At 32.3% G+C, this 24024-nt stretch overlaps 1 long non-coding RNA gene across 1 annotated transcript; it reads right to left on the reverse strand.

Annotated features, from left to right (window-relative positions):
• Positions 1-3661: 3661 nt before the first annotated feature.
• On the reverse strand, positions 3662-4635 carry LOC128555380 (uncharacterized). Its single transcript, XR_008370023.1, has 3 exons — positions 4379-4635; positions 4076-4171; positions 3662-3808 (listed from the first exon to the last, which is right to left on the reverse strand). It is a non-coding gene; the product is annotated as an uncharacterized LOC128555380 (long non-coding RNA).
• Between the last annotated feature and the right edge of the window lie 19389 nt (positions 4636-24024).

A 24024-nucleotide genomic window follows, 5' to 3' on the forward strand; every position in this document is an offset into this window, starting at 1 on the left:
AATGCCCATAATGGTGATATACAGCATGTTGTGCAAACGAAACGACCTCTTAAAACCAGATTTCGGAAACACTCTTACAAAATTTGTAATTATGATAAATTTCTTATACAATCATTTTCGTCAAAAGATTCCGGAATCGATATTATCTCTCTACTCCCCATGAAGACGCAAAACACGTTCTTATAGTGTTCGACGAAATGGGAATATAATCAAAGCCTTGAGATGTCTGGTGGTTGCGGGTTTTGCTAGAGTTATTTTCAATTTAAATGGCAATCTATAAATATACATGTATGTATAAGAAACAAATACTAATGTGCCTTATATCTAAGATAAACTCTGCCTGACCTTACATGAACAGCTGGAAGTCAGTGATGTAACCATGGGCTGGAATACCTAATCATTGACAGATCTTATATAATCTAAATGGCCAGTGTGAATGGATAGAGGATGAATAAGAATTGCTTGATCATTGATAATTTATCCGCATTGTTCATGAATGGGACTACTTTGTGTAGCACATGAACAAATTAAAGATGCTACATGATTGTCAGAAATACACTTAACTTTGGTAGCGGGATAAACCAGCGTACCAAAAACTGAACTTCGCAAAAGAATGACCATCGCTGATTGCAATATAATACTAAAACACTTTGGTAGACATGCTATGTTATCATGTTTAACCTACTTACCCGTTTCTTCGTTGAGGCAAATTGATCAAGAAGATAATATATTTATATTCGTACACATCCATTTTACGACCCTGCTTCTTTGATTCAAAGCTATTCGCAACATTTTCTTAGATCTCATATTAATTCTGTATCCGATGATAAACGGAAGTTTTTAAAATTATCTTTCACAAATAAAATAAATCTAGTTTGTTGCTTTACCTAGTATTTTTAGAGACCAATCTGTAGTTAACTCTATTCTTAAATATTTCGAAAATTCAGAAACACCTTTTATCTGTTTTAAATATAATAAACCAGTTATATTTAATCATAATAAAATTGTCTCGGATTTAAACATAGAGCTGAATGTTCTAGACAGTTGTAACTGTAAAGAATCTACATACTGTTTCTAACAAGCTGGCGATATCATAACGAATACTTTTAATATTTTTAAAGTGAAAGGAAACAATTTTTTTCTCCAAAGGTCCAAAATATAGAATTTTCTCGTCTATTAACGTTCACAAATGTTTCTCTGAAATACTCAGTCTATTAATGACTATGTTAGAAACGAAGCTGCAGATCAGAACGCACTCTTTCATTGGGAAAAGAATATACTAGTATTTAAAATCATAAAGACTCGAGTTAAATTTCATGATTCAACCCCTTCCTTATTGCCTCCTAAACCAAAGCTTCCACTTCGAACTTTAAAGTAAACTTTATCTAAGGTAAACACGAAATTTATTCATGCAGAAAAAGCACCAAGAAATATTACCATTATATGACGCATTTACTACATTGAATTATTACAAAATGAACTGAAAACTGCAAAAGCTTACCAGTTATCACTACAAGATGAGAATAATACTGTAAATTAATGTAAAAATTTTAATGTTGCAATTGATGACAGTCAGATGAAGCTGCCTAATTTTCATTGGATCCGTAGACCTGACAAAACTCTATATAAAAAGGTAAAGGTCTTGTTTATTATACTGTCACCCCTATTGAATTTGGCTTATGAGACACCTTTATTGTGCGTACCAATTACCTCCCAACTCCTACCACTATGCCAGGCGCCAGGCGGATAGAAGTCGTTAACCATTCATTTAACTAGCTCGCGGCTCACGAACCGTCCTTTTCGGAACGAGTCCCATGACAAACTTCCCCCGGACGAACGCTCCCCATGGGGCTCGAACCTCCGCCCTCCCGATCCCGAGGCGGACGCCTTAACCACTGGGCCACGGTGACCGGTGATATAAAGCTCAATTCATTGCAAATTCAACCTTATGAACTACAAAAAGAAAACACCAAAAAAAAAAAAAAAACAATTTCTCTACTTTTGACTTCTTGTCTTACTGCAATAAAAGACCACAAACAAAGGTATAGCTTCAAGCTATATGAGAACTCTGGTCCATCAAGAAATCTAGAGATGCTATCATAAAGCTAATAAACGAACACTTCAATGGTTCGAGTATAAGTACTTATGACATGTCTACTCTTTATACGAATATACAACATAATTTTATTAAAGAAAAACTGGTAGCTTTAAAGAGAATTCCTACAGTTTTTTTTCCTTTCATATAATTTTTTAAATGTACATATATGATAGGAAAACTTGTGCTGAAATCAATGAACAAATAAAAACAATTGGTCACCAGGCTTGTTTTTGTGAATTACTGTTTTGAACACACCCACAGTTGCTAAAACTGCCAGCGATTTTTCAAAATTTTTCATAATTTTCTGCTTTTTTATAAATACCAACCAAAATATACATCAAGACAGCACAATAATGTTTATTCTTTTTACAGATTTTATTATATACTTATTTGATATCATAGTCCTATTTGTAATACTATATCCTTACAATAATTGGTACAAATGAAGAAACAATCTTGTTTCATATTCAGTTTTGTGAACTTTTTTCAATGAAAAATACCCATAGTGAAGAATATTTTTTTACATTTTGAAAAAAAATGTTTCATAGATTTTTTTCCTGTTTTTCTTGTGTATAATTAATTGTATTGTGAGCATAAAAATGGCTAAAAATGTATGGATCACCAGGCTAACTTTTATGTTAACCGCTTGAATACAGCATCTGTATGGACGAGAAATGGCGCGAACCTGACCAAATTGATTACATATATATCTGCTACAAGTTAAAAAAAAGTTTTAAAAACTATTAATTCTTTGCATAATTGGATACTGAATGATCTGAAAGGTGGTATTGTCTTATCAGTTCTAAGTCAATTGTCTTACATCATATGAACAACACTGTCTTTGTGCTAAAATGAGATGTGAAAACACAACCACATAAATGGCAAGATACCTGTCAGGTATGATACTTGTCAATACAACATAAACCAGTATCAACATTTGATTACTGATAAAACTTAACAAAAATGTTATTTCATTCAAAATTCCTCATATTTAAGATTGTTTGTCTGTTTTAACAAATGCTGACTTCACTTCAGTTTTCCATAGAAAGTGTCGGATGCGCAGAAAGATGCGCATAAAAAACTATAAGAATTCCCTATAATTCAGAAAACATTTACAAGAGAAAACGTTAGTTATCTGGCATACAATGAAACTAGAGCATTTTTTTCTATCAGTCAATTTAAGAGACACAACTTATTATTATTATTATACCAGATTTATATAGCGCCCTTTTCATGATCAATTTCACGTTCAAAGGCGCTTTACATAGTCAAATGCAGCCACACAGGGCGCATAAGTCAGCCTCTACTAGTACAGACACAGAGCGATCTGACCAGAGGGACAGAGTGAGACAAAGTCCCCACGACTGCATAGCTTGTTATTGATTCATTAACTTTCTGGTGACTAGAGTAAAATTTCTCCATAATGCTCTCTTGTGTTTCTACATTACCAAATGTCCCTTCTAGCTTCCTCATCACTTCATGAATATTGACGCCAGTACCTAATCGTCTTATAATGTCACTCGCATTTCCTTTCACCGCTCTCCTAAGACTGCCATTTGTCACTTGGCTAGTTTTACTTAAAGTCCTTTAGTAAATTATAAAGAAGTATAACTGCTAGTGGGGGTTGAGGAGTAGGTCCATCTGGAGGCCGTGTGTAGGAAACAAGCTCTTTGTACCTTTATCAATTTATTGGTTGGTAAACTAAGCATCCTGAAAGTACATAACATTAACAAAACTTACAATCAGGTAATACACATAATAGATACATCAGAATACCATACATATTATAATAAATGCATAAATATCTTATTCATATGGTAATACAGGTTAAAACATATAGTTGTGTGTAGTGGCACCTTGCAGTCATTAAACACAATACTTAGGACATATACTTGAATTATATGTAAACTTACATATACATTAAAAGTATACAATTACATATTACACATGTACATAACAAAACACATGTATGCTTACCAAGTTGTGGACTTAAATGCATCACCACTATAGAAAACATCACCAGCTGCACCAACAACTCATCTGCTCTATCACACTGTGATTCAGGTTAATGGTCTGCAAATGATTAAATTGTTAAATGTGTAATTAAAGAATGAGACAGAGATATGTGAGAAGACTGCCATTTATGAAACATGATTTTACTCAAAATATACTAATCTGTCTTAATCAGAAAAGTCCAAAACTGTAAAGGTTAAAATCATTATCTATCACTTTATAAGACTAGCAAAACTGATAGGAACCTTATAAATGAAAGTAACTAACCTCTGACTAATAATTCCATTCCTTTAAAACTAATATATTACTGATTTAAAACAACCTCTACCAAATACATGTACACAGTATCAAAGCTTTCCAGGTAGTGAGATATTGATCACTGATGCCTAAACCAATCAGAACACAGTCTTTTAGAGGGAACAAATTGACCTAAGGTCAATACACCTGACTGGACACAAACTACAACTATGGTCAAAGGGAGATAACTTAGCTTAAACAACTACTTAATCCAAAGCCTTAAAATCAAGACTGCTGGAAATTCCATACTTCGTTTATCCATTGAGACACAATTTGAAATTATTGAAGCTTTTAATGGAAACTCAAGGTATCTTGATGATATTTTAAATATGGACAACCTATATTTTTTCAGAAATGTTGAAACACATTTACCCAAAAGCTTTGCAGCTTTACAAGGCTAATACTTCAGATTATGAAGCGTCGTTTTTTAATTTAAATTTTACAATAATTTGTGAATAATAATCTAGAAATGAAAATATTTGATAAAAGGGACGATTTTGATTTTAGCTTTTTCCCCTCCTTCTGAATGATGAAAGTAGGTCAAAATTTTTATGAATTTTCGTAGAAGAAAGGGCCGCTGAATGGGAAACTGGTTTTATTATTTTTCCTATCTTAAGTCGTTTCAGATGTCAAATCTATTAGCAGAATTCGAAATCAACAAAGTAAAGCAGTAGGTAAAAATTACTATGACTTTTAAGAGGAAGTCAGGGTCGCTTATTTCGAATGTGCAATTATCTTCGACCAATCTCAAATCGTTTTAGACATCACAACGAGGCACAGAATACGAAATCACGAAAGTAGGTCAAAGGTAATTTTTAAAAAATGGGCAATTATTTTTAACATTTCTCAAGTCAATTTATATGTCAAATCCACGCTAAGAATTCGAAATCATGAAATAAGGCCAATAGGTCAAACTTGTCTATACTTTCAATAGGAAGCAAGGCCGCTTATTACAAATCTGCAATTATGTTTACCTATCTAAAGTCGTTTTAGATGTCAAATCCGGGTCAATGAGTCAAATTTATTGCAACATTTTTGTGGGCCGTCAGGTCACTTATTACTATTTTTGACATATCACAAGTCGTTTAAGATGTCAAGACGGTACGGTACGGATTTTAGGAGTGTCTCGCTTTGAAAACGCTCTGCTGAAAATTGACAAAAATAGATACTCACTAATGAGTACGAAGAAATAGACAGCGACTTGTGTACGCTTGTTTTTTTTTTTTTTTTTTGCATAAAAAAGTTTGGACACATGTTCTCGCCAGGGCGCTGCCATATTGATTTTTTTTCGGATATTGTAGAACTTTTGTGAACTTTCGGGAGCGACGTGTCAGTGTATGTCAATAGTGTAAAGGTGACTTTTGCAAGCTATTTTATATATTTTATGTCTAAGTCTATAGCCCCGAGTGAAGAAGGCGGTAGTGCAGAAATGCAGAATGTAGTTGTCTGTGTTTTCGAGGGCGATTCGTCTGTAAAACGGAAGAGAAGCGAGGTCTCGAGTGTTAGTGAATGTGACACTAGTAGAGAAACTTTAGATACAAGCCAGAATAGTTCATTAAAAACTAAGAAAAAAGGCAAAAAGATGGATAAAATAAGTGAGACAAACGGAGCAACGGGCGACCTTGAAACTAAAAGTAAAATAGTGAGAATAAAGACAGGCCGGAAATGGCAGAAATAAAGCAGAAACAGTTGCTTGAAATAAATACAAACCTTTCTTACGTCATAAAGAAAGATGACGGCTCAATTAGGCAAATTATAAAGGAAGTGTTCAGTGAAATGAAAGAAGACTTATTAAAATCTGTCAAAGAAAGTAGAAGTGCTAGAGTCGAATCTTTTTGACAAAGAGAAAGAAAATGATAACCTCAAGCAGAAAATTGTCGACCTAGAGAAAAATCTGAGATATCAAACAGATGAAAACGACACACTGCGAGAGGAAGTGCAAGCTTCGAAAAAGAAAATAGACAACATTGCCAACGAAACAGAGCAATACAGTAGAAGAAATAATTTAAGAATAAGTGGATTGACACAGAAACTCGAAACAAGAAACTGCAGACCAAACGACAAATCTAGTGTGCAATACCTTAAATGAAAAATTAAAAACGTTGAAACTTGGATTAACAGCTAAAGATATCGACATTGCACACCGCATTGGAAAAATGAAAATAGGTAAACGTCAAGTGATTGTACGTTTCCAGTCAAGAATGATGAGAGACAAAATCTTCAAAAACAAACAAAAAATGTTGAAAGGTTCCGGCATATTTCTGGGTGAAGATTTGACACAGTTAAATAACTACGTCTTGTCATGTGTAAGAGTTAAATCACCAGGCGAAGTTGAAACAACCTGGACACACAACGGAAAAATCCTATATAAGAATAAAATGGGAGATATTATGGAAGTGAGATTTTGTGACTTCCAGGATTGGATTGACATGAGCTGGCCATCAAAGGAGATTCAAACTCTAGATCAACAGGAGGTACAAGAAACAGACACCTAAACCATTAAGAAAAATGTCTGGGGGTTAGATAAAAAATAAACGTGTATACAACACTCTTGAAAATGTCTGGGGAATAGATAAAACTGAACTGTGTTTTCATTTCAGCCTATAACGTATACAGCATTCATGGCTTGTGAAATAAGCCGTCAACTTATAGAGAAAATAGACTGGGGTAAGATAAAAACTGAACTTTTATAAATATTTCAATAAAAACAACTGTGTTTTTAATTTAAGTCTATAACGTGCTTCATTACATGGCTCACACGGGTGTTACGATCTGTCCAAAAGAGAAAATAGACTTTAGGGTGATTTTAGTATGGTAAAATAGGCTGGGTTAAATAAAACTTAACTTATATAAATATTTAAAAAACAAAAAAAAAAAAAAGAACAAAAAAAAACAAAAAAAACAAAAAAAAAAAAAACAAACAAACAAAGAACAGTGTTTTCATTAAAGACTACAACGTATTTCATTTCATGGGTGTTACGAGCTGTCAAAAGTGTAATTTTTGTATGGGCTATACTTGTATGTATGTTTTGACATGTACATCTACTTCTTTTTGTATGGAAAATAGAGAATAGATAATATGATAATACAATATACGACATTTACATGGCTTTGCACAGGTGTTACGAGGTTTCAAAAGACAAAATAGACTTTTGTGTGATTTTTGTAAGGGCTATATATGTATATATGTTTTGATATATACATTGTGTTTTAGAAAATCTATATTTAGGAAAATAGATAATTTTATAGTATTTGTACACATACATATTGTGTACCACTGAAAGCTTCATATATGTAAGATTTTGGTTTAGTCAACAGTTAAAATAAACCATGGTTCTACCGGGTGTTTTTTTAAAAACCTTCCCACCTACTAGTAGGCGTTTTAGTCAACAGTAAAAACAAAATTATGGTTCTACCTGGTGGTCTTTTAAGACTTTTTCATTATTAGCAGTTGTTTAGTTAAAAAGAACCTTAAGACTTTGTATGTTTTGTACATGTATACACTATAAAAGAAAAATTATGGTTCTACCTGGTGGATTTTTAAGACTTTTTCATTATTAGCAGTTGTTTAGTTAAAAAGAACCTTGAGACTTTATATGTTTTATACATGTATACACTATAAAAGCAAAGTTATGGTTCTACATGGTGGTTTTTAAGACTTTTTCATTATTAGCAGTTGTTTAGTTAAAAAGAACCTTAAGACTTTGTATGTTTTGTACATGTATACACTATGAAAAAAAAATTATGGTTCTACCTGGTGGATTTTTAAGACTTTTTCATTACTAGCAGTTGTTCAGTTAAAAAGAACCTTGAGACTTTGCATGTTTTGTACATATATATACAAAATTATGGTTCTACCTGGTGGTTTTTAAGACTTTTTCACTACTAGCAGTTGTTTAGTTAAACAAATAGAACCTTGAAACTTTGTTTTGTAGGTTTTGTACATGTATATAATATAATATGTCTTGGCTTCTATACCTTTGATTAAAACGATATTTTAGGTTAACAAATAGAAATCATTTCTTGATGTAAAAATAAGTTACGGTTCTACCTGAGAGTTTTTAAGACCCTTTCACCGGATAATACTTGTATAGCTTATACATGTAAAGAAATTCTTTTTATACTACATGTCTTCCTAACAAATGAAAACTTATATTATTACCTAACAGTTTAAAATAAGTTAATGTTAGTGTTAGTTTAATATTTTTAAGGCACTGGTATATAATGTGAAAAAATGACTTGAATATATTTATATTTATAGTTCAAGGCATTATTGACAATAGGAATTGCTATTTAGCACACCAGAACCAAAAGCTATTAGTGCAGGCGTATACTCTTAATCTTAATTATAGCATTTATATTGTAGTTTGTACAAAACTTGAAATACTTATTTTTCATTTATGAATACCTGGTAAGTCCTTAAACCTCAACATTGCATTGCTATTACTTTTTATAGTCCAGTCTCATTTTTTAGATATATGATACCTAAGATTTCTGACATTATCTTAATGTAAAGTAATTTTTACATACAATTAATACTTAAACATAATATTTTTTTTTTATTCCTATTTTCATTTTAAAACCCGTGTAAATTCTCTCTGTTGTGTTTTTCACTCACAATACTTCTTTCTTAAACAATAGTCTCCCCAGTTTGCCTTAAAACTCTGTACATTGCGAAGTAAGATTTTCCTTGTTTATCATATATAGTATATCTTATTACTGTTATAAGTCAATTTCCAATTTCTAATTTGGAAACAGTGCGACTGGACATGCAAAGGCCAATCAATACACAAAGATCTGTATTTATTAGTTCATGGAAACAACTTGTTCCTATATACACTTTTCCCAAACTGCTCTGTCTCGATGTCTCTGGTTTTATCTGGGCACAGTTTTAAAGTCTTAAGGATAGCATACATTTTTCAAATTTCAATGTAAAGGGGCTGCATCGAAAGAGAAAAGAGTGAAAGTTTTTGAATACCTTAAAGATCAAAAGTTTGATATCATTTTCCTTCAAGAACTCCATTGTATGGAAAATGACCTAGAAAAATGGAAAGGGCAATGGAAAAATGATATATTCTAAAGTGGCAATAACAGCAGTAGTAAGGGGGTAGGCATTCTCCTTAAAGAAATATTCCAGTATCAGCTTATTGAATACAAAGAGGTCATTAAAGGTAGACTACAAATGCTTAAAATCAAAGTAAACGATAAAACATACGTTTTAATAAATGTGCACGGGCCAAATAATGATGACATAAACATTTTCAATAAGCAAGAAGAAATAGAACACAACAGTAAAACTCTTGTTGTTGGAGAAGATTTTAATGTGGTCCTAGATTATAATCTTGACAAAATGAATGGCAGACAAAATACAAACATTAAATGTTCTGAAAAATTAAATGACATATTGTTGAATAATGACTTGTGTGACATATGGCGAAATACCCACCCACATATAAAAAAGGTTTACATGGCACTCCAATCACAAACCACCTATATTCTGCAGGTTAGACTACTTTTAGTCTCTGAAAATTTATTAAACAATGTTTCAAAATGTAATATATCTGTAGGTTATAAATCTGAACATTCTGGTGTACACTTTAAATTAGAAAGTAAAAAGCTAGAAAAAAGACCCTTGTTTCTTCAAATTAAATAATATATCATTTTACAGAAAGAGTACCAAAACGAATTGTGAAAGTCAATTACTGAAACTGCAAAATTTAATAAAGAAGCAAATCCAAATACATTATGGGAATTAATTAAAGGAACAGTAAGAGATGTATCAATAAAATACTCTGTTGTAAAAAAAAAAATAAAAATATTAATATTATTATTAAAATACCAGATTTATATAGCGCCCTTTTCATGATCAATTTCACGTTCAAAGGCGCTTTACATAGTTCAAATGCAGCCAACACAGGGCGCATAATTCATCATCTACTAGTACAGACACATAGCGATCTGACCAACCAGAGGGACAGAGTGAGACAAAGCCCCCACGACAGAGAGATCAGAAATCAGATACAGGCTTGTCCGCCTAACTCGTTGCGAATAGACAGCCTGGTTCTTTAACGTGCCCAGTGTATAGCACTGATACATGCAAGGATTGCCTGGGTTCCTGACCAGTACACCTCTAGTTGGGTTGGAAACACTGAAAAGCGTTTCTGAAAAATCCCGAGTAGCTGCCGGGGATCGAATCCCCGACCTCAGGATTGGAAGGCCAGTGTGCAAACCACTGAGCTATCCGTTCAGATGAAAAACGGTCCTGTGAAGGTCAGTTAAATGAATATGAATGCTTTCTTACATGTAAGGAAATGAAGGACATGAAAAAACACAGGCTCTGATGGTTTAACAACAGAGTTTTATAAGTTATTTTGGAAAGATATAAAAGGTCTTTTTGTTAACTCAGTCAACTACTCTTTTCAAAATGGTAACTTAACAGAATTACAAAAACAAGGTGTAATAACTCTCTTACCTAAAAAAGGAAATGATTTGTCAAATATTAATAATTGGAGGCCAATTTCATTGCTAAATGCCGATTATAAAATTGCAACAAAGGCTATAGAAAATAGGATCAAGAAAGTGTTAACCAAAATAATTAATAACAACCAAACTGGATTCATAAAAGGACGTTATATTGGAGAAAATGTGAGAATATTGCTTGATGTTATTGAACAAGTAAATAAAATGGATGAAGAAGGTATTATTTTTTTTACAGATTTTCAAAAAGCATTTGATAGTATAGACCATTCGTACATGTTCAAATGTTTAAAACATTTTAATTTTGGAGAATCACTTTTGAAATGGGTCAAATTGTTCTATAAAGATGTAAAAAAGCTGCATTTCAAATAATTGACATATGTCTGATTTTTTTAATGTACAAAAAGGAGTTCGTCAAGGTTGCCCCCTGTCCCCTTATCTTTTTATTATATGTACTGAAATTCTTTCTATAGCAGTTACAAAAAACGATGGTATCAAAGGGATAAAGGTTTCAAATGTAGAGGTAAAACAAACTTTGTTTGCGGATCATGCAAGTTTCTTTCTAGATGGTAGCAGGAAATCATTTGAAACAGTAATTAAAACATTAGAGGAATTTGGTAAACTTTCCCGTCTAGATTTAAGTATATCTAAATGTACAGCCCTAAGAATAGGATCACTAAAACACAGAAATATAACTTTCTGGAAAATTAAAACCTTCAAATGGTCCTCGCAACAAGCATCAACTCAAGGTAAAACTTTTACAAATGATCAACAACAAATTCATGAACTAAACTTGGAACCAAAAATAACAGAATTTAAGCATACACTTCTTACATGGAGTAAATGGAATTTGTCATTAATAGGAAAAATAACAGTAATGAAAACGTTTGCATTTCCAAAATTAGTATATCCATTGACGGTTCTGCCAAACCCGTCACAAAATATTATCAAGAAAATAAAAAAAACTGTATGTTCGATTTCTTGTGGGTGTCAAAACCAGATAAAAAAGCAAGAAATGTAAATATTTAAGGATATAAAAATGGGGGCTTAAAATGATAGATATAGATGCTTTTCTAAACGCCTTAAAAGCTAGTTGGATAAAAAGATTAGTACAGGAAAATAATGCAAAATGGCAACAGATGTATAGAAAAGAACTCAAAAAACATGGAGGTCTTTCCTTTTTCAAATTCAAATGTGACCAAAAACAAGTTCCTGATTTGAAGTATACTTTCCTTGAAGAAATGAGAAAAGCATGGTGCCAGTTAATTATAAAGAGGATATTAATTGTATTTCAACATAAATATTATGGTACAATAGTCCTATATGGCAACACATTTTTCTATAAAAACTGGCTTGAGAAAGGGGTTATGTACTTAAAACATAGTTTCGACTATAGATCAAAAGAATTCTATACATTTGATTTCTTGCAATTTGTTTATGATATTCCTAATGGCGATTATATATTTATGAAGTTACAAAAGTTAATAAAATGCTGTATAAGTTGGAACTTAAAAAATACAACCAATAAATCAAAAGGAAACGTGGGAAATATTATTTCACACAAATAGTGTTAATTGGAAGAACATTTTTACTCACTCTATATTTTGTACAATTGACACTAAGCTTAGAGCATTCCAATATAAATATCTGATGAAAGTAGTACCCAACAATGCTTTTTATTTAAGTGCAAACTAGCCCCATCAAATTTATGCGACTTTAGCTCCATGTCTTCAGAAATATATATTCACATGTTCTGGGAATGTCAACTGATCCAAAAGTTCTGGAGCGATATAGGAAGTTATCTTAGTATGAAAAATCTATTAAACACCCCACTAGACTTTCAAACAGTATCATTGGGTTTCTTTAGAAATACTAGGGAAAAGAGGAAAAGTGTTATTAATTATATTCTTATTCTTGCAAAATACTTCATTTTTAGAAGTAAATATAGTAAAACACCTCCAAGTTTAATTTATTTAAGCTTTATCTTGGAAAACGAATTAATATCGAATATATTGTTGCTTGTTTGAAGGATAAGTTAGATGTATACCACTCAAAATGGACAGAATTTCATGGTGATGTAGATCAACAGAGAACTTTTGATTGAGCAGAGCAGTTTTTTGAATTCCCCTTCCTTCTTAAAACCTTTTTTATTTTTTTTTTTAATTAATCCAAACGTGAACTTTTTTCTCTTTTTTTTTCAAATACGTACCGCTTACGCCTTTTTTTTTTGGCTCGACTATTCGAAGAATAGTCCAGCTATTCTACTCACCCTAACATCAACGTCACAACTTATATTTATATTTGAAACTTTTTTTTGTGTTATTTTCTGGATCAATAACCAAACACACTGGGTCAGATTTCATAACTCTGACATGTATATTTGGCAGATTATGCCCCCCTTTATGACTTCTGAATTCTGGTTATTAAGAATTTGCGGGCAAGTCACACCTGCAGAACAAATGCAGATTTTAAATTGAAACTTGTACAGATACTGGATTGAAACTATAGATATTCTAACACTAGGTAGATTTTCCTGTTTTTGGGACAATATTTCGAACAGTCGAGCATTGAAAGTCTTACAGACAACTCTTGTTTCTATAAGGGACACTCCATCATCTCATTATTTATTTATCATTTTCAATCCATTAATCAATATATGAAAAACATTTCAGGGATTGATATTATGTACAAAATGTATACTTTCCTCTCACTGTGTTGAATTACATGGATAAATATGTACGTTAAAACATGTAATGTATCCATATAATGAACATGTATGTATTACCGTAATGTCAATGTACTGAAGTGAAATAAAAATAGAAAAACAAAAAGATGTCAAATCCGGAGGATCCGAATTCAAAGTCATGAAAGGAGGTCAAGAGTTCAAATTTGATGTTGTTTTAAATAGGAAGTCAATGACACTTGAAACGAGGTCTATATATCAAATGTTTTAACATTTTCAAAAGAAGTCGGGTTCACTGATTACAAATCTGCAATCATTTTTAGCATATATTGAGTCGTTTATGATGTCAAATCCAGACGTATTATACAAAAGCAAGAAAGTATGTCAATGTGTTAAATTTGTTTTACCTTTCAATAGGATGTCAGGAACGCTTTAATAAATCTGCAATTATTTTGGACATAAATCAAGTACAAGATATCAAATTCAGAGTAGTTAGAATTCGAAATAATAAAAGTAGATCAATAGTACAAAATCATTGTCATTTTAAGTAGGAACTCAGGGTCGTTAATTACGAATCTGGAGTTATTCTTTACCTATCTTAAGTCGTTTCAGATGTCATACCAAGACTAAAAATTCAAAAACATGAAAGCAGGTAAGCAGGTTAAAATTATCATGACATTTAATTGGAAGTCAGAGTCGCTTAATACGAATCTGCAACATTTTGACTTATCTCATGTTCATTTGAATGACAAATCTATGAGCAGTATTCGAAAGCATCAGAATGTCAGCAGGTCAAAATCACAATGACTTTTTAGAGGAATTAGATTCGCTTATCTCGAATGTGCAATTATCTTTGACCTATCACAATTTGTTTTAGGTATCAAATCCAAGTACATAATACGGTACGAACTCATTAAAGATGGGCAAAAATTAAGATTTATTTTAACTTTTAAAAGAAATCAGGGTCGCTAAATACAAAAGGTCAATTATTTTTTCCTATCTCAAGTCAATTCAGATGTCAAATCCACGCTCAGAATTCGAAATCATGAAAGTAGGCCAAAAGATCAAAATTGTTGCTACTCATGTCAGGAAGTAAGGGTAGCTGATTTTGAATCTGGAATTATTTTTTCCTATCTTCAGTCGTATAAGATGTCAAGTACAGGCTCATAATTAGAAATCATCATAGTAGGTCAATAGGTCAATACTGTTATATCTTTCCTTAGGAAGTTAGGGTCGCTGATTACGAATCTGCAATATATTTTTACTTATCTCAAGCACTTTAAGATTTAAAATCCATCAGCAGAATTCGAAATAATCTAATTAGGTCAGAAGGTCTAAATTACTCTGTTTTTTTAAAGAGAAGTCAGGGTCGCTTATTTCGAATGTGCAAAAATCTCTGACCAATCACAAGTCGTTTAGACATCAAACCCAAGCACATCATACGGAATCATAAGGAAGGTCATTTATTGTAACTTTTATTAGGAAGTCAGGGTCATTGATTACAAATGGGCAACAGGTTTTACCTATCTCAAGTCAATTTAAATGTCAAATCCACCCTCACAATTCGAAATTAAGAAAGTCTGTCAAAAGATCAGTTTTTTTTTAAATATAAGTATAAATTCATGGTCGCTTATTTTGAGTCAGCAATTATTTTTCATATACATTATGTATTTTAAATATCAATTTCAGGCTCATAACTCGAAGAGGAAAACTCGAAATCATCAAAATGTCAGTATGTCAAAATTACTATATCTTACAGATGTCTTTTTGAGAGCAAACAAATTACTGTAAGTTGATACATAACTGACTGTTAGCGGACATAGAATTGGCTCTTTGAAGAGGGGGGGGGGGGGGAGCTGCTCACTGTTTGCAAAAGAAATTAGCTGACTGTAAGAAGTAGATAGCTGCTTTCGGAAGTGACAGTTCGTTGAGATGAACTGCTAATGAATATAAGCCGTAACTAAAATTATTTTTTTTTAGTAGAGTTCGTTAGAATCGAATGTTCAAAAATGTTCTCCATATGATTTTTAATTGATGTTTTTGAGGATGAATGATCAAGATATGAAATTAACCCAACTGACCTTTGATGTACTCAAGATGATGGTTTCAATCTGAAATACAAAAACTTTAAATCGGACAATAATATAACACTTTAAAACGGACATTTAAGCCCCCAAAGTATCGAAAATTTAGCTAACAACTTAAACACCGTATGCTGGATATAGACCCGTCCAGTTTCAGTCAGATGGCCCAAGTAACACAAATGGTACTGCCCTAAGAAGTTTCTAGGAAAGAGTTTCTAAATAAGCTTAACTTCATACTCAATCCTTGATTTGTGTAAATATACGTTTGCTGGAAACCTGCTTGAAATTAAATATTGTTTAAACCAAGAAGTTTCTAGCATTAACTATATAGGGTACTATAAATATGGCAATTTCTGCTTCGTAACTTGTGATATATTTGCCCTAGAACTATTAAACTTAAACTAAACTTAGATAACTTCATTGTGGTAGTGCAAACACAATTCCGTCAGGATCTTTTTAGTTACTTTAGTGTAATTGCCCTTTGACTGTTTAAAAATCTATATATTAGTACATAACATACTAATCAATTGGTAGACTTTCATTTTTTTCTCTCATTTATTATCAACATGTTAAGCGGTGTACTCACACCCTTGAAACACGGCGTTAGACCCATAACAAACAAACACACCCGGTCATCCTCACTGCCTTCGTCACACCCCCTCCCCTCACTAATTTTTTGATATTCATTGTTTAATTTTTTTGAAAATGTTCCATAAATATTTATCAAATTGCAAAGTTGTTATCACCCCCCACCCTCCCCCGCCCCCTCCCCCCACCTGGCTCCTCCACCCAGTCAACCCTTCAATTCCGATCATTCAGCATCCCTTTCCCATAACAGTTTTGTATTCATTTATCATTTTCCATCAATATAAATCATTATAAACACGTGAAGTTTTATACTCTCACCCGGAAACCCAAATTCGCCCCAACCCCTCCAAAAACTGTTTGTTTTTCATTTCTTCTTGTTTATTTTTTAAACCTTCTATGAATATTTATCAGCATATAAAGTTGTAACCACACACACACACACACACAACGCTCAGCCCCGGCACAAGCCACTTTCCCAGATTTCTTACTTCAATGTGTTCTCTTGAAAGGACAGCTGTTCATTTTAGTTCAAATGTACATGTTAATCAGAGACACTTTGTGCCAAACAACTCGAATTCAATATTTCGTTTTAGGTACACTTCAAGCTCACATTTTAAATAACTCCATATCATTCTTTAAGCTAAGCTTATTACAATAAACATATTTCATTCAAAATAATTTCATTTTTCACATGTTTTTCGTCACGGGAGTTTAATAAAACATTTAATAAAATGATAAAACTTTGACAGAGACGTCGTTTATAGCGTAGGAGACGTTGGTTAAATTTACTTGTTTATATAGTAAGGCCAAAAAAGAATGATTACTTTCTCAGGCCACCTTTTGCAAAATTAAATGAGGCAGTGCGGAATTTTTTTTTTAATTATTAATTTTTATATTAACGACATTGCCCGATTTATATGGAATCCAGTGATGTACATTCAATTTTATCACATTTAAAGACATTGCATCTGATGTAGATAATAATTTATAAGACAATACTTGTTGCGTTTGGCACTCAATATAAGTATTCCAAGAACAAAGCACGCAGACGCGTGCACCACAAACACACACATACACGCGCACACACACACAGCCAAAACATTAGGACAAAACGAACAAACAAAGGAACACAGTGGGGCAAGACTTGTTAATGGAACAACACAGTTGTCTTTACTGAAGGTTTTCTAAGAAATAAATGCTAAAATTGCCAAACATTAAACAAAATAGCTCCCCTTATAGGATATACAGCAGTAATTCGGTCAAACATGTGTTTACGTGGTGTAGTGGCGCATTTGCGCGTAAACTTGGATACAAATGGGCATTGTTTCACTAGTGGAATGAATTTTACATAGAATAAGACACTTCTAATGATTATATTCACACGTTTCCGGGTTGTTTACTTGAAAACAAAAGTAGGATGTTTATTCTGCAGACCGCTTTCTGAAATGCGGCAATACGATGGTACCTCACTTAAGTTGACTTGCTTTCACTGCATACTATTCAACACACCTTTTTTGGTCGTTTTCTTGAAGCAAACCCATGGACATGTTGTGGAAAATGTGTCTACGACGGAGTGAAAATCTAAAAGCTGTGTCAAACTTGTTCTGAAATAGCTGCATTTTATATAATAAAAGAACAATTTGGATTGGTATATAACCTGTGAACCGAGATGAACAGAGTGACCGTTCTTGATGATTTATTCGTACTCACTTGTTTCGTTCTTTCGTTCTCAATGTTTTTATTGAATTTTATCTTTACGCAAATATCGTCAATGTTTCCTTGATAAAAATGTAGATGCGGCTGGTCAAAATCGTATGCAGCGGGGCCTGAGAAACTAAATATTAATTTTTTTGCCTAAAAGAAAGTATACTTTTTATATTTCGTCAGGAAAGGCCAACATGTGATAAAAATATATCACATTTGTGACTTTCTACATTTAATTTATTTAATTCGTTGAATAAAATTGATAAAATTTTATTATCTGATTTAACTCGTTTAATTAACTCAATATGAAAAGGCAGTCATGTAATATCCTCTATTAGTCAGGACAGAAAGGTAACATATATTTATAAAGTATACTTTAAACATTTGTTTTCTATTAAACTGATCCTTAGTACCATTCTCAACATTTTGCTGTATATATTTCTTTGCAATTTCTTACCACAAATCCATTCAGTGGTTACCAATTCATCGAATTTGCTTGTTTTTCCAAACTTGATGCATCTTCAAAATAATCATCGACATGCCCATAATTGGTTGAGTTGAAAATAGCATAATGTGATCACAGTTCCAGGTGTAAACATAGCAATTTGATAATGCACGTGTTGAAACTAAATAGCAGCATGCCGGTAAACATATCCACTGTCCCGAGTATCAGTTTTCCGTCCTGTACTATATTACAGACGAGACGAAAAAACATGATCTCAAGACATTGAAGATATGGGCGATAAGCACTAATATCCTGTTTGCAACGGACTGCTATATAATTGCTTACGGAGACATGCTTGCAATAAATTCTAATGTGGGAAGATAGATGGTTTTACATAGGTAAATACCTGTGCGTGAAATTCTTCTCAAAAGTGCACCTGGATCAGAAATTTTTCCCTCCATTGTAAGCTGGACATTGTCCACATGATCTGGATTGTGTCGATCCAACAAAACAAACAAACGCGTAACCATGTTTGTAGTAAAATCCAGCGTGCTGACCATTTTACAATATATATATATATATTTTTTAATTCAACATGATCCCGTTTGCAAAACCATCCACGCTGATCCTGTTGGTACCAAATATCACAGTTTTCCTTCAAGATACAGTATTATCAAAAATGATCCGTATAGGCAGTTTGCTAGGCAATGGTTATCAGTGACGAAATGTCACTTAACTAATAATCCAAGAAATCTACATCTTATGAGCTTTTTTTAAAGTCTAAGGGCTTAAACTATTGTTTCAGTTACAAGTATATATGTTTACACATATTCGACAACAGAATAAATAATTAAGTCGTCATCTTTATCATAAATCTTTGCATTTATATATATAATGAAATATAGGAAAACAATTCCAACATTTGAACACTTCAATCATTTTCTCAGTTATAGAATAAAAATAGAAAATAAATTACATTAGTAAATAATAAGATAGAAAAACACAATCTGAAATGGTCGTATCTGTTTTCAGTTTCTAGCATGTTGTAGTTTACCATAAGAAATCTTCTAATAAGTATTAACATAGATGGAAACGATCAATTTTTGTTGTCTTTCCCCTCCCTTTTGTTTTTAAATTTAGAAAAATAACATTTTTCAACATGACAAAAAAATTGCGATATTATTTCCTCAGTATGTTACTGCTGTCTCATTTTAATTTATGGTTCAAACGAAAAGTATGCAATTTTACTAAAAGGTGCACACTACATTTAGCTTTGTCTACTTTACATAATCACTTTTTTGTGAAACACAAAAATACAATACATTTTAAAATGAATATATAGACAATGTATATGTCAATATAATGATAATATATATTCAAATATAAATGTGTACAGTTATGTATGTACAAAGATATTGAAAATAAACGGGGTTACCCGAAAGGGGCCTCAACAAAATGTTATCTACATCTATGAACTGTGGCATTCACTCTATCTAGCTAAATCTTATTATTATCTATTTTTTATATATATAAAACACATTCATTACCTATGTTTAGAATATAACAAAATATTTTGACCAGTTTCACGTTTATCTGTCATGTGTGAAAATTAAAAATGAAATGTGAAAGAAAAAATGAAATAATGAATGTAGAGGGTAAACTGAGCAAATACAAGTCAGATATTTTTGACTAACCCCGAGCTCGGGCGTGCTTAAAGAACGATATTATGCATCAGTTTTAATATTGTTAATATTGAAGTTGTAATAAACATGTAAAATTAGTATGATAATGAGATATGCCTGGTATCTAGCTAAAAATAATTCAGACTATTTACAATGCATGCTTTTAAAGGTATATTCCAAACGGTCACGTTACCTGATTTGAAAATGTGTTTCTAATCAGGGGATGGTATGTTGAAAACCAAAGCAATGGTTGTACCTTTTTTGAAGATAGACTCTAGGTAACATGTTGGTCATTCATCTTCCGCCTCTGCTTCAGTTCTTAGTCTGTTATTTGCATAGAACAAGTTAAAGAAAAAAAAAAAGCCAAGAACATTCGATTTTACAACTTACTGGAATATTACCTTAACCGACACAATGGTGTCAGTTGTTTCGTTTTACAAAAGCAACAACACAAGAAGAGCTTTTTTATTTAAAAAATAAGTTTTCGGAACGCTGAATGATACTAAATTAGACAAAACCGGCGTTAAATGATATAAACAACGTCAAATGATACAAAATCGAGGCTCCCTAAATCTTACTAAACGAACGTTACATGGTGCAATATTTCCAGACTCGCTAAAAGTTACAAACATCTGACGCTGAAAAATACAGAATTTTTATAATGGTATATGGAAAATTTCTACTTTTGTATCATGTCATTATCATCTCATTTAGCGTTCCAACAAAGGTAGAAATAAGATGTCTTTTCTTTTGATGTAAGGAAGTCTAAACATTTCACCAATTAAGTTTTGCAAGGCTTTTTCGATGGGTTGGAGCCATAAGTATCTTCCATTTTCATTATTTAGAGAAAACGGAGGACTATATATTTTCAAATTCGAATTCAGTTTTTTTCTAGCTGTAAATGTTGCAAAATCATCTTAAATAGACTTCAAACGACACTTATCTATTTGGGCCAGATATATATACCAATATTAACTACATATTGTTTTCATTTACAAGTCCTCTTTTTAAATAAACATGATTGCCAGACGCATATAGCTTCGGATGTACATTTATGACATTGTGCAAAATTCTATAAATCAGCAGTGCAAGTTTGCTGAAAGTGTATATCATATGTAACTGCGGACCACGTAATTGCAATAAGAACTTGTTCATATAACGATATGTTGAGTACGAATCATTTAAGTGCTACTTTCCTTTGCTTAAAACGCCATTTGTTAAAGTTCTTCTCTAAGCATTTTACGCCATGTGTATTACGTCGGGCTAAGTTTTCAAGCCATGCGCTATCTCGGTGTAGTTTATGGCTTGCGTTTAATATCTCTGCATATTTGCGGAAAAGCCCAACGAGGTAATATAATTTCGACTAGTAAAAATTGTTTTTTATCATATTCTGTACAATTTGAAATGCTTAAAAATATAAGTCTCAATGTCTTTTACGAAATTATAAAGTACCAATACCGGATAAATTATTTCGGATATTGTTAAAGTAAGAACTATCTTAAATCTGAGCCATACCGGTATAACTCATGTAATAGTGTAACGCCTTCTGAAGAGTATCCCATTCCTTTTATAAATATAATAGGTCAGGGTAGATTTCTCGAAAGCACAGAGCAGTAAAAACACAATCCCAGAGCCACACATTTGCATAGAAGGTCCACAACAAAAAGAACCTGTAATGGAAAAATATTTCAGACGGGTTGCTTCGAACATCCAACAAGTACATATTAATTTAGGCGCAATATAGATGGAGGGAAAGGAAATGGTAAGGGGCTAAAAGGGGTCGGGTCGGGCGGGGGAGAAACCCGAAGAGGAAAGTTGAACAAGGACGAAAATACAAGGGAATGCCATGTTCTTTAATAACAGTCGCACTACAACCACAATAGCGCAGACACTCATGTACCAAAGATGAACACACAACTACGATCAACTGAATTACATAGTAAAACGAAGAAGCAAAACATAAGAAAACAGTAAACCTACTTTGATTTTAATTTTTCATGTGGCATAGGTTCAAGCCCCACTATACAATTTTGTTTCCATTACATTTTTTTCTAGAAAATTATTTTTACTTTTTCAAGACATATTATTGATTTTTGTGCAAAATTGATATTTTGTTCATTTGATAAGTGATATTTTGCTACTCCAAGTGAATTTACTTACCCCTGAAACAGAAAGGACATCTTTAAAGAAACTGTGTTACATGCAGTAAAAGTTCTCTATTTTGCCTTTACTCTTTAGATTACATAAGAAAGTAGGTAGGTTTTACTTCTGCCCTATGGTTACATTTTTGAATGAAGTGAGCAATTTTTAAAACAGTCCCACAGCACTCGACCTTCGTTTATCAATGTTGGAGTTAGAATTCTGTCTCATAAAATCCCTTTACTTAAGCCACCCCACAAAAAGATGACCTCTACAGTTTTACTTTCTGTTTAACAATACTTTGAAGTTTCTCTTATCAAACGTAATGGTATAATGAATTATCTGCAAGCAAACGGTTTGAACAGTGGCCATCATTTTGTCTCCACTTGATTATATATATAAACAACAACATCAACAAAAAACGGCACGGTAAAAGTTGTTTAAAGTTTGCAGAAAATTCTTTCACTGGATAAAGTTGTTTTACACATTTAAAATAAGCATTTTGTTTAATGTTCTGAGTTAAATAAGAACTACACCCTAGTAGTATGCAGGGTGTGTAAGGTCAAGGTACAAGGGCTTCCATCACATCGAAAAAGAATACATCGACATTCAGTTGGACACAGTCAGTACCCTTAGAAAATCCAATTACTTTTCTATAAGTTTTATTTCCAAATTTAATAAATATGTTTTTGTGTTTTATTCTTTCAGGAAAGGTCAAGTAGAATTAATTTACCATAAAATAAGGCACCAGATTTGCTTTAGGTCAGACAAAACAAACTTTCCCTCAGGTCAGACAACAATAATGTCGTTCTTCTCTAAATTTGTTTTTACAAGTTCTTTATGATTTCGGTAAACCGTTTAATATTCCCCAGGTCAGACACTACAAATCTTTCCTCAGTTCAAACACCACCGACTTCTGTAGATAAAATATTAGTAATATTTTTATATATTTTTGTTATAATTTTGCGTCAGAGAGACGAATTTTGAGAATACTGCAATCTTCATAAGAAATTGCATGAGGGTCATGCACGTTTTTTCGTTCGGAATCAGACTGAAGGACAACGATTTCAATTCGTGCATGTTTGTTTTTTTCATTTTACGTTATATGTCCCGTTTTGATGTATGCTAAAATGACCTATTCATCACAATACATTATATGTGTCATTTTTGTTTGGTTTTGGTGAAACAAATTACGATTGTTAAAGGTCATCATAAGTAAAAAGTCTTAAAATTTTATGTATACAGCAAGTAATATCAAGGTAAAAGATTATAAAAACCGTACTTTTTATAGGCGTTCAGTGATATATGTATGAACGAAAGAAACAAAAGATCACTGAGATATATAATGTCTGTATAGCTTTTAGAAATGTGTAAATATTTGTGTATTTCTGTTTATATATGTTTCTGTATATATGTATGTGCTATGTTTTGTGTATGTAATCTTCATTATTGGAGGATAATAAATAATAATAATAATAATAATAACACTAATTGATAAATATTAATGTCCTATAGAGGGAAAGGAAATGACACTCACAACAGGATATTCCTTTACGCCATACAGCAGCGATTTTGCCAAAATTTATTCTTTGCCAAGCCCGTCTCCATATTCTAAGATAGACATCTCAGAATTTCTACTACGGACTCAACTCATCATTTACTTTCTCTCAGGAGTCACATCACCTCTTTAGCCTTAAGCATGCACTACTTATCTGTCTGTTGTTTGACGTCAGCATTTATTTAAGGTCATGTTAAAACATTCATTTTGCTCAAGGTTAGGCAGCAAAAGTTTCCCTTTGATTAGCCATCACTAT

This window comes from Mercenaria mercenaria, chromosome 1 (assembly GCF_021730395.1).
Source record: "Mercenaria mercenaria strain notata chromosome 1, MADL_Memer_1, whole genome shotgun sequence".
NCBI classification, from domain to species: Eukaryota; Metazoa; Mollusca; class Bivalvia; order Venerida; family Veneridae; genus Mercenaria; species Mercenaria mercenaria.